Genomic DNA, 15,961 nt, shown 5'->3' with positions numbered 1-15,961 from the left:
ATTCATGCTCTTTTTCCATCTTTTTTTTTGTCTGCCTTCAGGCACTAATCACACCAAAATGTGTGATTTGCTGTTAGTCTGCATACTCTTGCTTTTCTTTGCCCATGGACCCTTCAGTTTGCATGATGAGTGATTTCCTGTCACCTAGCCTCATGTCCCGACCCCCTTTCTCTGCTTATACCTAGCTACCCACCTGCTGTAAGAAAACCAATCTGGGGTCTATGTGCTTGTGTTCAGCGTGTAATCACCATCCTCTCCCAGTGGGGGTCTTGATTTCTAGAGAATAGCTTGAAGATGTGGGTCAGATTGTTATGTATATCCCTTGAGGTGGAGCTAGGACTCTTGTTTTTTCATTGAACAATTATCATTACTTTTCTCGAATGCCTCTTTTCCCTTTGTTTCTTCATTCTCTCCCTTCTCTAATTGTTAATTTCTTGTGTCTGCTCTTTGGAACTCAGGGAAGTCCTAACAGACTAAAGCTTTTCCTACGGATGAGCAGCAGGGGCCCAGGGAGGGGCTTTTGTGCCAGGGAAGGCCCTGCTGGGTCTCCCTGCTTTCACTCTTCCCTTTTCTCTAATACTTCTCAATCCTGAGGGGAACTGGAGATAGGAAAAGAAAGAGACTAAAGTTCTGAATATAAAGGTTAATCACAAACTTGGCAGGGGAAGTCAGATTTTTTGTTTTCTTAAATAAATGTTTCATGAATTTGCATGTCATCCTTGCACAGAGGCCATGTGAATCTTCTCTGTATAGTTCCAGTTTTAGTATGGGTGCTGCCAAATCAAGCACAGAACTCAGTTTTAAGAGTGAAACCTAGCAGGCCTTTGTGGGGCTCCTGCGCCTGGAAGACTTTCCGTGTCCCCCATTTCTTGTCTATAGGAAACAGGCTTCATTCAGCCTCCTGTGGCCTCCCCTGAGTTCTAAACGGCTGGTTCAAACAGTTGCTGATCAGGGAAGGGAGGGGATGCAGAGACCAGGAGGAGCAGTCAAGAGACAATAGTGCAGCCTTGGGGCAGGGTCCTGGTTCCCCCTCGGGGGATACACATAATAATATCTTTGAGCTCTTCTGCAGACTAAAACTCCCAACAGATGAAAAACGTTAACTACTTACTTGATGAAATATTCTTCATTCCAGAAAGGTCACATTATGATAAGCTCAAGGACCACCGGGACCGGTCCCATGGCTGCTAAACACCAGCTTTGAGGAAGTATGCAAGCTTGCACCTACCCCAGTCCTATCTGTGGTCCTATTTTCCATTCCCCAAACTATAAGACCACATGTTATCTCCCAAAGGAGGGCACAGACTTTAGGGCAGTAGCCTGCTGTGGCCTCTTTTGCCTGGCAAAGCAATCAAAGCCATTCTTTTCTCCTTCACTGCAAACTGTCTCTGCATTTCTATTTGGGCACTGAGGCTGTTTCACAACAGGAGGACTCAGCGTCCGTAGCAGAGCCAAGATTGAAATCCAGGACAGTTTAACTTCAGACACTGTGATCTTGTGATGGTTTCTAGCTGTTTCTCATAAGCTCTTCCCTGGTTGGCTCCAGACACCTTCCTTTAAGCCCCAACCTTTGATAATGAGCATTAGTAATAGAGATGACAATGGGTCTGGGTCTCTACTTCCAAGCAAGTTACAAGGTTATTTCTTCAAAACATTTGTAGATGAGTTTTTTTCTTTCTTTAATAAAGTATATTTACATATAAGCCCTATTTAATGCCTGGATATGTTCAATTTTTAAACAAACTCTTAAATGTACATTTGCCATATTGTTTGAAAATATCTGCCTTCTACAGTAGAAGCCAAGTGACCTGTGAGATGGATGGATGTCACGTGGGTTGAGTCTAGATGTGTGAGTTAGAATCAATGAGGCACATCAGACACAGCATTTGTGGAGCATATATGAGTATGAACATAGATGGAAAGGGATGGCAGGACCATGGAAGCGGTTTATATTCATAAGGTACCAAATATATGAAGTCCATGTGGCAGTGAATATTTATGAGATTTTAAAGTAACCACACATTGGTGACACATATTCTGTTCCCAGATGTCCTTGTCAAAGAAGGTAAGGAAAATCTAGAATTGCTCATTGGACGAAATGCAGCTGCAGGCACGGCCAGGTGTTCCTGTCCCTGCATCTCACCGATGAAACAAATGTGTGTGTTTGGCTCAAGGTGCCTCTCTTGGGCCCCACCAGCCCAAATCTCAACTCTGGTCCATGTAACCACACCGGTTGGCCAGGAAGTTTGATGCTGGGGAAAGACAGAGAAGGAGAGGGAACATGTAGTTATTATATAACCCAGGATGCAGAACGTGTGCCCCATTGATCCTTCTGGTACCCAGTCCTGCATGTTAATCTTCCCAGTTTCTCTCCCCTCGCATTTCACCACCTTGCACATTGAGCAGATAACCATGTAATTTGGTCTGTGAGTCTTCTGTTCTGTGACCTCCAGGAGAGGCTACCAGGTGATGTACTTAGAGGCTACCAAGGCACCCGTATCATTTCTTATAAGCAAACCAGGCATTTTGTCTATGCTTTCCCAGCATGCTGAATGAAACAATTCTATGTCTACTGAGCATCAGTGAATCAATGACTATTGTCTTTTTTTCTCCCTCTGCCAACAGACCTTGCCTCTTTAGTTCAAAAACTATTTATGGAACTTGTCATATGTACAAGATGTTGTGCTGGATTCTGGAAACGAACAAAAATGTCCCAGAGCATATGGGCAGGTAGTAGAGAAAAATAAAACTTTCCCATTAGGCTTGAGAGAAGCTCCAAACTCCACCCCCCCCCACCCCGTAATAATCCTGCCCTGCCCCCTTGGACAACAGCTCCTCCTGCTCTGAACCTCCCTTGCTGCTCCCACCAACAGCCCTCTCCTTCCTGCTGCTCCTCCCCACTTTCTGCCTCAGGGATGCATCAAAGCTTCCTCTTCCTGCATCCTCTCTGCCACATCTTGATCCTTCAGCTGTGTGGTCAAGTGCATTCCCTCAAGAAGTCACTTCCTGGAGTTCCCGTCGTGGCGCAGTGGTTAACGAATCCGACTAGGAACCATGAGGTTGCGAGTTCGATCCCTGGCCTTGCTCAGTGGGTTAAGGTGTTGCTGTGAGCTGTGGTGTAGGTTGCAGACGCAGCTCGGACCCCTCGTTGCTGTGGCTCTGGCATAGGCCTGTGGCTACAGCTCCGAGGAGACCCCTAGCCTGGGAACCTTCATGTGCTGTGGAAGCAGCCCAAGAAATGGCAAAAAGACAAAAAAACAAAAAAAAAAACAAAAAAAAAGTCGCTTCCTGACCACTGCAGTTAAGACACCCCCAGGTGTTTCCTTCCTTCCTCCCTTTCTTCCTCCATCCTTCATTTCTTCCTTCCTCCTTCTCTCTCCCTTTCTTCCTCTCTTCTTTCTTTTTTCCTCTTTCTTTCTTTTTCTTTCTTTCTTTCTTTCTTTCTTTCTTTCTTTCTTTCTTTCTTTCTTTCTTTCTTTCTTTCTTTCTTTCTTTCTTTCCTTCCTTCCTTTTTTTTTCCTTCTCTCATTCTTTTCTTTCCTTCTACCTCCAAATGTTTGGTTTTCTTCTTTCATGGAAATATTACTGTCTGAAATCATCATCCTTCTTCATGTGTTTTCTTGTTTCTCTCTGGTTCTCCACTATACAGTTTAGGCAGGCACTTTGTCTGGCTTATGTGTTCTTCTGATATTGGAGTGATCACCTTAAAGAGATCACTTGATATCTACTTGATAAATGAAAAAAAAGGAATGAATAAAGGTATCATCTATAAATGCATTCGGCTGCAATTTCCAGAAAATGCATTAACAGAGACTGAAACAAATTTGGGTTTATTTCTCCATATAATACATGTTCAGAGATAGGTTTTTGCCATATGAAGTCAGTTCAGTGGTTGATTGATGTAATTTCTGCTATCTCTGCAGTTTGTTCAGTTTTCCTTTCATTGAATTCAGCTGGGCCATTTCCCATGGAGTCTCTCAAGCAGTTGCACTATTGGGTACTGAGATGAAATACATCTGAATATAAGAAGATACAACTTAAGGAATTGAAAGAGTTTCCTCTGGTCCTTTGATATATTGAAATAGCATAACAGAGTATGCAATTAGAAAATATCTTGTCTTTTAACATTTATTTTCCAGAACTAGTTTTTATCCTGCCTTTGATGAAAACTTGAGTAGGCTCATAAATTTGTTCTCTCTTGGGTACCATGAAATCCTCTGATCAATAATTAAAGTTGTCAGTAACATGTAACACAAACATTAATGCCTGCTGTGGACTAGACAGTCTAAATTCTGGGAAAGAGGCTGAGATCCTTTTTTCTGTGCTAATTCTCCCTGTCCTTGAAAATAGGGAAGACGAAAGTGTACAGGGATGTTTTTACTTAATTGGTCCTGTCTTGATCTGGACATGGGCTCTCTATATTTGCTGATGCTTTAAACTAACTTCATCTCTAATTAGAGTGTTTTTAATGGTTTCCTAAAGTGGCTTGTTTGCTGCATAACAAAACATCCCAGGAGATAATGGCTTAAAATAACCATGGTTTTATTACATCTCATGATTTTGTGGCCCAGGAATTTGAACAGAACTTGGCTTAGAGATTCTTCAGTTCATGTGACATGGATTGGGGTCAGTCTTACTTTGACACTGCACAAGTGCTCCGTGGCAGGTGACCTCTCACCTGCAGCTCCTCTGTTTTGAGAGCCGCCCATTCCCATGGCTCACCTTGCACTCCCCACCTTCCCCAACCCAGTCCCCAGTCATCCACAGTCTTTCTCTGCTGTGACCTGCTTTCCTCCCTGCTGGCCCTCCTGAGCAGACTCTCAGAAGGCCCCAGATGGCTCTCTTCCACCTGTACAGAACATCTGGTCCAGAAGAAACACTCAGGTTCCTTTTGTCCTAATGACTTCCCAGGTGCAGTCACCTCCCCATGGCTCATGAGTCAGCACCCTCTAGACCTTCTCTGACTCTTGATTCCCTAGGCTGCAGTCAGATACCCACTGCAAGAAATCATTAGGTTAAAGGGAATGTCAAGTCCATACCCCATATCTTGGATGCGAGAAGGGGAAACCTCAGCCTCAATCTGACTTCCTTTCTCAGGAGTTTCCGTCGTGGCTCAGTGGAAACAAATCTGACTAGCATCCATGAGGATGCTGGTTCAATCCCTAACCCCTCACTCAGTGGGTTAAGGATCAAGCTGTGAGCTATGGTGTAGGTCACAGACAAGGCTTAGTTCTGGCGTTGCTGTGGCTGTGGTGTAGGCCTGAAGCTACAGCTCTGATTCAACCCCTAGCCTGGGAACCTCCATAGGCCGCGGGTGTGGCCCTAAAAAAAAAAAAAAAAAAAAAAAAAGACAAAAAAAAATTCCTTTCTTAGACTCCATTCTTTCCTTTTTTAGTCTCTTTAGCTGCCTTAACAAGTGGAAGTGATGAGCTCAGGCTAGAAAATTGTGGTTCCTATCACACCAATTTTGCAGTGCTTTCATGTAGGTCTTGCTATAAAATATTGTCTCTCTTGTCTTATCCTCAGCTAAACAAAAATGAGAACATGCTCACTCAGTTTGTATTAGTGTTTTTTTTTTAATTATGTGCATGATAGTGTCAATAAAATTAGCACTATTAAGAGAAAGGTGTAGCTTTGTTTTATAGTGAGAATTTGATTAATGCTGGGACATTTAGTCTATATAAAAACATCATACTCTTTATAGTCTCCTGAGCTAGCTCTTAGCATGCATAATAAGTGGCACACTATGCATATGCCATAAATAAATGATTCAGTGTAAGTTTAAGATTTAACTTTTGGAGCAAGATATGCTTGGATTTAAAGATCATGCCTAGCTTTGTGATCCTGGATCCTGGACTTTATTTCATCTTTCTCAGCCTCACTTTAGTCCTTAGTAAAATTAGAAAAATAATGTATGCTTCATAAGGATTAAATAAGACAGACAGGCAAAGCGTTATAGTGCTTGCTGCCTTCTCTTAAAGGAGGCAAAAGGGTAATTAGTGGTAATATTTGATTAACTTTCCACACATTGTCAATTAGAAACTACTTTAAAAATCTTTCTCTGAAAGTTATCTTGTTTTAAATGCTCTGATATGTCATTTCATCATATTTCATGTAAAATTTCATTGTCACTTTTATCACTTTACAGAATTAAAAGTGCTTTGGGTTAAGTTGCCCAATCTGTCCATCAAACTCAATTTATATTTTAACCTTATTGTTTTGACAGTGAAAATTTGAATAGAAACTGATTTTAAGGGAAATGATGCAGTTTCTGAATATTAAAAGATCACATCAGCAAAATACATTTCTAATTACTTAAGTTCCCAAACATCATAGCCAAAAAAAAAAAATCATGATTCTGCAATATCACCGTGACTCATCATTGGTTCACAAAATAAAAGAAAGCAATCAAGTCTTCTTTTTTGGCTTTTTATGGCTGGACCCAAAGCATATGGAGATTCCCAGGCTAGGGGTCCAATTGGAGCTACAGCTGCCGGCCTACACCACAGACACAGCAACACCGGATCTGAGCTGTGTCTGCGACCCACACCACAACTCACAGCAATGCTGGATTCTTAACCCACTGAGCAAGGCCAGGGATCAAACCCACAACATCATGGTTCCTAGTCAGATTCATTTCCGCTACGCCACAATGGGAATTCCAATTGAGTCTTATGCAAATAAAATAGCAGTGATTTTTGCCTCCACTGGTTTTCAATCCATCCAAGAGAATATGCTAGATTCATAAAATGTGAAATTACCTTGTACTATGGACATAACTTCTCCAAACCACGGAGTAAAATAGCTAGCTTGTCCTTCCCTGAAAGGCGAGTTTGGATTGCAAAAGATCTCTGAAGTCAAATTATGAGTTATTTATTTATTCTTTTTACAGCTGCACCTGAGGCATACCAAATTCCTGGACTAGGAGTCAAATCAGAGCTGTAGCTGAGGCTACGCCACAGTCAGGACAACAGCGGATCTGAGCTGCATCTGAGACCTACAGCACAGCTTTCGACCACACCGGACCCTTAACCCCCTGAGCAAGGCCAGGGATTGAACAGGCATCCCCATGAACACCATGTCATGTTTTTAACCCATTGAGCCACAACAGGAATTCCCATTTATTATTTTTTTATTCACCAGTTTGCCCATTCATTTAAGCAAAAGCAATTGATGCCAGGATACCTAGGGGAAAAGGTTTGGCTCTGAAGTAGACAAACCTGAACTTTAATTCCAGTTCTACCATATATTAGCTGTGAGATCATAACAGGGCAGAGTTTCCATTGTGAATCTCATTTTCCCTTTCTGTAATTTGGGGCACTAATGACCTCAGGTGTTGCCAAGAGGATTGCATGACATCCATGGTTCCTATTCGAGGCAGTATCACCTCTTACGCAAAATTTGGAAATTTACTGGGCTTTTAGAGAATGGTGATTGGGATTCTAGATATGTTGTAACATCAAGAAACCTTCAAAACCTAGCGTATTCATTTCCATACCTTAGCAAACCATCCTGTGTCCTAAATTACTCTTGAATGTTCCAGTGAAAATGATGGAGCTGAAACCTGAGTCTAGACCCTAGATCCATATATATATATATATATATATATATATATATATATATATATATAAAATAAGTACAATGTTTTGGCGCAGTTGTGATATACATCGAACTTTCTAGAAATGGGTCTACTATTTAAATCAAGGGAAGATTACATCGTTTTATTTGCGCCTTACTAAGAATTGTTCTTTATCTTGGAAACATACTGCCATAAAGAATTTTATCCTGATTCGTTTCATGTATATATATGTATACACACACACACACACACACACATATATGTGTATATATATGTGTGTATATATATACACATATATGCATATATGCAATTTTAGCCCTTATTTTAAAAATGTTCAAGTGCCAAATAATGTTCAGTTATATATTTTTATCTTAATATTTACTATACTAAAACAGAGTGAAGCCGTAAATTAGATAAACGTTTTCCCCCAAAATACATTAACAGAGTTGTCAGAGATATTTATCACACTTCCAATGTTATAAAATGCTCTGAAGAATGTGATAAAGACACTGAAATATTTCATTTTTATAGAAAGAAAAAAAATTTATTGCTTCTTAAATAAAACCACAAATTATTTTAAAATATGGCAAATTACACAAATATTAGATAAAAATTCTCATATCACCAGTATAAGTGGTTAATATGATGGTGGAAAGAAATCCCAAGAAGTAACTTTCCACCAGAAATTATCACATTTGTGAAGAATTGTGAGATGGGGAAAGATGTAAGATACAATGTTACAATGAGCCTCAGGTAAGAAAGTTTTCATTATAAGTAAGTGAGCACATCTCAATGTGATAATGAAGCTTTGCTGTTTGCATAAGTTAAGTGTAGGAAGAATGGCAAGTTTTAGAGGAAAAGTTATTTCAAAATTGCTCACAATGGATATAAAGAAATTTTCAATATTGGAAACTCTTAAAATGCACGCAAATTGTCCATTTCTCAGTGCCACTGCTTCAGCCCCAGATGGAGCAGTGAAACCGAAACCGTGAACCAGACCCTAAATTTATGTACTTTGAAGTAAAAGGCCTTTCCTTTAGCTTCCCAGGCCTCCCCCCAAGTCTCAAAATTCTTTTTTTTTTTTTTGTCTTTTTTTTTTGCTATTTCTTGGGCCGCTCCCGCGTCACATGGAGGTTCCCAGGCTAGGGGTCTAATCGGAGCTGAAGCCACTGGCCTACGCCAGAGCCACAGCAACGCAGGATCCGAGCCGCGTCTGTGACCTACACCTCAGCTCACGGCAACGCCAGATTGTTAACCCACTGAGCAAGGGCAGGGATCGAACCCGCAACCTCATGGTTCCTAGTCGGATTCGTTAACCACTGCGCCACGACGGGAACTCCTCAAAATTCTGACACGAGTTAATAGAAAATATCAGAGTTCCTGTTATGGCTCAGCAGAAATGAATCTGGCTAGCATCCATGAGGAAGCAGGTTAGATCCCTGGCCTCGCTCATTGGGTTAGCGACCTGGCATTGCTGTGAGCTGTGGTGTAGGTTGCAGACGTGGCTCAGATCTGGCATTGCTGTGGTTGTGGTGTAGTCCTGTGGCCATAGCTCCCATTCGACTCCTAGCCTGGGAACCTCCATATGCCATGGGTGTGGCCCTAAAAAGTTAGTGCCTTGGCTCACTAACTTATTACTAATGTTCACTTTATAGTTAAGGCTATATTGCACCTAGTGTCTGGGTTTTCGCAAATGGCTCTTCCTTACTTGATTGCCTTCTTTTACTAACGGTTACTTTCTAGTTAGAGTTACATTGCATCTAGCGTTTTCTTTTGTAATTGAAACCCTCCCTAACGCCCTTTCCCTGTAAGCAATCTTTTTTACAGGGAAAAGGTCAATGAATGTTAACCCTGAAGACAATCAGAAACCATCACTGGGCCGACTGACTCCCACCCCGATGACTCTGAAATGATCTATGGATGAAGAATTAGTATAGACACCGTAATCAATAACCCTGTCTTCAGAGCTAAACCTATAGAACCCCTTGCTCTCCCCTCTCAAGTCAGGAAGTAGCTTTTTCTTTGTTTTGTTTTGTTTTGTCTTTTTTTTTAGGGCCGCACCTGTGGCATACGGAGGTTCCCAGGCTAGGGGGCCAGTCGGAGCTGTAGCTGCTGGCCTACGCCAGAGCCACAGCAACGCTGGATCCGAAGCCGCGTCTGCAACCTACACCACAGCTCACGGCAACGCTGGATCCTTAACCCACTGAGCGAGGCCAGGGATTGAACCCGAAACGTCATGGGTCCTAGTCGGATTCGATAACCACCGAGCCACGATGGGAACTCCAGGAAACAGTTTTGAGATGCTAGCATGCTGTGTCCTCCTTTGCCTGGCAGAGCAATAAAGATGTTCTTTCTCTTCCTCAAAACTCTGTCTTTGAGACTTAATTGGTGCCAGTGTACAGAGGCCACATTTCGATTACATTATGTGTATGTGACACTATTTTCCTCTAGGCACAGCTTTAGAAGCATTTAATGAATTTGATCAGTTGGATTTTTTTTCACTATTATTTAGTACAAATATTTCCTAACATCTATTATAATTTCTTTGACTCATTGGCTATTTAAAATGTTATCTCTACATTTAGAAACTTTCCAGTTTTCTTTTTATTATTGATTCTGTGGTTGAGGAATCATACTTGATCTAATTTCAAACCTTTGAAATTTGTCAAGACATGCTTTCTGGCACAGAATGAGGTTAATTTTAGCGTCTCTTCCATGTTAACTTGAAAAGAATAAATATGTTATTTGATGGTTTAACCTTAATTTTCCTTTATTTGGATCCTGGTTGCTCTTATTTTTTATTAACTTTTTTGAGAAAATTGTTAATTCATATGCTGCTGTAAGAAATAATATAGAGGAATATCCTGTATACTTGTTTTACCCAAATGCTCTTGTTTTGAAAATTAGAGCATCTCGCCACTAAAATCTTGGCATGGAAGTGGTGAAAACTGCTGCAAATCCCCCAGGTAGCTGGTAGTCTCTATGCCTGTGGGTGATGGAGAAAGGCCTCAAGCCCCGAGGGGATAAGGCAGCTTTCCAAATCAGCCCATTGGCTATGACTGGGTCCCTTTTCCTGGCTCCACCTGCCTTCTTAGGTATCTTTCTGCAGACAGAGAAGTTTTGATAGGGATGGAGTAGGGTAGTTACTCAGGGAGTTTTAGAAATCCCTGTGAGGGACCATAGACAGGAGTTCCTGTTGTGGCTCAGTGGTTAACGAATCCGACTAGGAACCATGAAGTTGCAGGCTTGATCCCTGCCCTTGATCAGTGGGTTAAGGATCCGATGTTGCCTTGAGCTGTGGTGTAGGTTGCAGACGTGGCTCAGATCTGGCATTGCTGTGGCTCTGGCATAGGCCGGCAGCTACAGCTCCAATTCAACCCCTATCCTGGGAACCTCCATATGCCACAGGAGCGGCCAAAGAAATGGCAAAAAGACAAAAAAAAAAAAAAAAAAATGGACCATAGACAGAGAGGGATACTTGGGAACTTAGGGAGATCATTGTAAGTTAGTAATTACTCAAGAAGGCCATCAGAACAGGCAGGCTTGCTTGAGTAGTGGAGGCATGAGATATGCCTCGGATCATTGGGTGGGGAATGGGGTGAGGCCTGCCTTCAAGTTCAGACAAGGGTAAGAGTTAAAGGACAGCCCTTCTGCTGATTTGAATAAGCACCTTGACAGTCCTAATCTGAATTTATGGGGCCAAATATTCTCTTATCGATACCAAGGAGGAGCTACTACTCAAGAAAGAGGAAGAGGTGGTCTTTTCCCACCCCCATTTCCCTTGGATTATAAAACTGCAGCCCACCTAATCCTCAGGGCAGTGCCTACTTGCCTGCCCTCTTGTGTCTCCCACCAGTGCCTTATCTTAATAAATCTATGTCTTGCCTATTACTTTGTCTCTTACTAAATTCTTTCTTCCCTGAGACACAAAGAACCTGTACCTCGGTAAGTCCAGAAAATCAGATGAGTGATTCTAATTTAAAAACTGTGGGTTCAAATCCCAGTTTGGGTTTTGGCTGTATTTGAGTCCCGACACCTGGGTTCTGGCCAGGTTCAAGTCAAAAATGCTGTCAGTTTTGGTTTTAGTGCCAGAGTGGAAAAATATTATTTCTGACAAGGCTGCCAATTCATCTCCTTGGTGGTGTGGTCCTGCCTGTTGTCAGATGGACTGTGGTTGAATGGGTAGGAATGAACCTGTCCAGGTGGGCTTCTGCTGACGTGGGGACTTGCATTTGCCAGGTCTGGGGTGGGGGGGTGGGAGTGGGGGCTTCATTTTTTAGAAGATGCTTATGTTTTCCTTTCAGGCCTGGAGCCACAAAAGAGTTGTCTCTCCTCTTCCCACATTTCTTAGTTTTCCATTGGTGTCTCTTGTTTCCAGGCTTTATAATTGTGCATAACAAGGATGAGGAGGGAGAAATGGGTCTACACCATTTTGTCTGGACCAGAAGTCTCTGGTTTTTTAAAGCACTTTGTCCAGATCATTAGTTTTTTTCTAAAACGTCAGATAGGAATGAAACTAGAAAATCAGTAGCAGAAGGAAAATAGGAAAATTCACAGATAGGTGGAAAATAAACAACACACTTAAACAATAAATTGGTTAAAGAAGAAAGCACAAGGAGAACTTAAAAAATATCTTGAGACAAATGAAAATGAAAGAGTTCCCATTGTGGCACAGTGGAAACAAATCCAGTTAGGAACCATGAGGATGCAGGTTCAACCCCTGGCCTCGCTCAGTGGGTTAAGGATCCAGTATTGCCATGAGCTGTGGTGTAGGTCACAGACACGGCTCATATCTGGCATTGCTGTGGCTCTGGCATAGGCCTGCGGCTATAGCTCTGATTGGACCCTTAGCCTGGAACCTCCATATGCTGTGGATGTGCCCCTAAAAAGGACAAAAGACAAAAAAGAGAAAAGAAAAGAAAATGAAAATGGCATACCACAACCTGTGGGATGCAAGAAAAACAATACCAAGAGGGAAATTTACAGCTGTAAATGATTACATTAAAAAAAGACTACAAATCAACAACATAACTTAGTATCTTAAGGAACTAGAAAAATAACAAACTAAACCCAAAGCCATTCAAAGGAAGGAAATAATGAAGATTAGAGCAGAGATAAAATAGAGATTAGAAAAAGAGAGAGAATCAACAAAACCAAAAGTATGAAAAACTGAAATATTATCCAGCTGAGGCTGGGAAAAATACTTGCAAATGATGCATAGGAAGTGGCATGTTCTATTAGCTCCGTACAAGGAAGTCCTTTCAGAGCATACACTTTTGGGAGTAGGTCCATTCTCTTTCCCTCCTCTGCCTTTGTGTGTACAGGGAAGCCAGAGGGAAGGAAGCCAAATGGAGAGACTGTCCAACCACAAAACAACTCCTCAACTCCTATAGAGCAGAGCTGATAGTGTGTCAAGTCGAGAAGGGTCCCCAGGGTGAAATACACAGAATCAAGCTGCCACTGGCAGGAAATCAACTTGGACAACCTGTTGCGGGTCACAGTGGAACTCAGATTTCCTGTGGTTCTGACTGCATAGACCTATGCAGTATTTAATCAGAGACGGTCAAAGTTATACTTGAGGGATTTTTTTAAAAACCTTAAGTTGGACCTCTAGGAATTACAGATGGAGCCACCAAGGCCAAGTTAGAATAGATGCGAGAGCCCTGATATCATGAAGTACCCCACACGCTGCAGAGCCACGTGGACGTGAGAGTGGCTCTTCTTCACACTGAACCTAGAGGATGTGAATTCCACTGGGATGGAACTTTCCTCTGACCACGCTCAGCTCAAGTTCTTCATTTTATGCCAAATCTTTAGTGAGACAGAATGAGTTAACCACAAGGAAACAGAAGATGTTAAATATGTTTTATAGGTGCTAATGATTCCTTTATCATTCTAGTAAAGTGTATTTATAAGTCCTCATTCCAAAACACAGGTTCAGGAGTTCCTATCATGACTCAGTGGTTAACGAATCCGACTAGGAACCAGGAGGTTGCAGGTTCGATCCCTGGCCTCGCTCAGTGGGTTAAGGATCCAGCGTTGCCGCGAGCTGTGGTGTAGATGGCAGACTCGGCTCGGATCCCGTGTTGATGTGGCTGTGGTGTAGGCTGGCGGCTACAGCTCCGATTAGATCCCTAGCTGGGAACCTCTAAAAAGACAAAAGACAAAAAACAAACAAACAAAACCAAAATATAGGTTCGGTCCAGTCATTCTTAATTTTTTGGTATTTAAAAATATTTTTCAAATATTGTTAAAGATCCCTATCTGGGAGTCTGATGTCTGGAATGTGAAAATTTTTTTTTTAAATATTTCTGTCTTAACACTTTCATTTTAGCAAGAGGTATTACATATATAATAGATATATAGTAAATATATATATATTTAAAATGTATATACATATATAATAGATATATAAATACACGTATATTTAAAATATATATAATAAATATATGTATATATTTCTGTGAATGTGTGCATGCACATATTTATTTGTATGCATGCACACTTACCTCAATACACATATACATGTGTTTTTTAGGGTATAGATCAACTACGCTGTTTTGTTTGTTGTTGTTGTTGGTTTGGCTTTTCTTTTTTTTTTTTTTTTTTTTGTCTTTTTGCCTTTTGTAGGGCCGCTCCTGCGGCATATGGAGGTTCCCAGGCTAGGGGTCCAATCAATTGGAGCTGTAGCCACCAGCCTATGCCAGAGCCACAGCAACGTGGGATCCGAGCCAAGTCTGCGACGTACACCACAGCTTACGGCAACGCCGGCTCCTTAACCCACTAAGCAAGGTCAGGGATTGAACCACAGGGAACTCCTGGTTTGACATTTCTTGATGAGACATTCTCTGAACACAGCAGGGGTGCACCGGGATGCCTTAGGGGATTTTAGCCTCACCAGGGTTCAGCAAATCCTGCTGGTCATTCCAAATAGATGAGCAAGAGAAAATAGTGTACCTGCTAAGCAAACACAGTGTCAAGAGTGCCCTCCTGGCTCCCAAGCTGACCTTAAGCCTTTTTTTTTAGACAGAAATTCCTGAGCCGTGGTTATTGTCCCCAAACTATGTAAAACTGCCACTACTCTACTATATTTGAAGAGTACTTCAAATTGCTTCCATACATTCCTTTTTGAATTTTTACAACAGCCTTTAGGGATTGGTAATATCAACACCAACTTACAACTGAAAATTGCTTAAAGTGCTCTAATCCTTTGATGAAAATAACACATCTAAAGACACCCTGTGCCCTGGAATTCAGGTGTCAAGACTTGTGAGTTCTTTTCAACATATAACAGTCACTCATTCCACTTAAGATGATTTTAAGACTCCAAAGACTGGATGATCTATCTGGAGGAGGAGGGTGTTTTCTGAAGACTGTTAGGAAAGGGGGCATATTTGTTGACTATTTTATGGGTGGAAAATGGGTGGACTGTGACCTATCACAGAGGCTTAGAACGTTACCTTTATCAGAATTGTGTCAGCCTTTGAGTAATGGAAGTGATACACATTTCTTTCACTTGTCAATTTATGGGGGTGGGATTCCAGACAAGAAACAAGGAAGTAATATTGGCCGTACTGTGACCGGCCTCGACAGTGGTGGGCTGCCGTGGGCTTGAACTGCTGGCTAGAGCTTCTTCGACCATACAACCATTAGCAGCCTGAAGTTGGCCATAGACAGAGAACTGCATCATGAGAATCCGGAAATCCAACAAATTAAGTCTTTTATATTTTTGAGGTTTTTTTTTTTGTTTGTTTGTTTTTTTTTTTTTTTTTTTTGAGATGGTTTACCAGAACACGACTGGGCCTAGGCAGCTGAGACCTCTACTCCAGAGCCTGTGATTTAGAGGTCTCTACTGCAGCCTTCCTCCAGTCTGCTAGTCCCCACGAGGCTAGGTGTTGGTGGTACATAAAAGACATGTCTTCCCTGAGGGTAGCTCTCCCAGTCCCCTCTGTGTGGCACCCAGAATACTTAACCCAAATGACACAGGCCCACTTCCTGTCCCTGTTGGTCCATTTGAGGATTTGGGATGTCCTATTTCATCCTAGGATGGCTTGGGGGTGGGGATTGTCATGGTGGGAGTGCTGTAAGTTTCATCCATTACTATCCGTTGGCAGGTGAAATTGGCAAACTCTGGGAAGCACAATGACGTGAAACCTGGTATTTGAGGGGCATGCTGGGTCTGGAGGGAGCACAGGTGGCAGCAAGCCACCCTGCTCTCCTCTCAGCCACCTCCCTCTCCACCTACACATGCTCATCACCTCAGGCTTCCTCCTGACTGGGATGGAATGCAACCTTGGCAACTTTTTAAAATGAAGGGCGGAGGAGTTCCCGTCGTGGCACAGTGGTTAGCGAATCCGACTAGGAACCCTGAGGTTGCAGGTT

At 42.0% G+C, this 15,961-nt stretch overlaps 1 non-coding gene across 1 annotated transcript; it reads right to left on the bottom strand.

Annotated features, from left to right (window-relative positions):
- Positions 1 to 687: 687 nt before the first annotated feature.
- On the bottom strand, positions 688 to 789 carry LOC146396401 (U6 spliceosomal RNA). The gene has a single exon (XR_014828637.1). It is a non-coding gene; the product is annotated as a U6 spliceosomal RNA (small nuclear RNA).
- Between the last annotated feature and the right edge of the window lie 15,172 nt (positions 790 to 15,961).

The sequence above is a fragment of the Sus scrofa genome, chromosome 14 (assembly GCF_054392235.1).
Source record: "Sus scrofa isolate SSC_HxYL_T2T_F1_AM1 chromosome 14, Sscrofa_HxYL_maternal_Yorkshire_Landrace_v2.0, whole genome shotgun sequence".
Taxonomy (NCBI): Eukaryota; Metazoa; Chordata; class Mammalia; order Artiodactyla; family Suidae; genus Sus; species Sus scrofa.
Note: the sequence above shows the minus strand (reverse complement) of the source record. Positions and strands in the feature narration are given on the sequence as shown.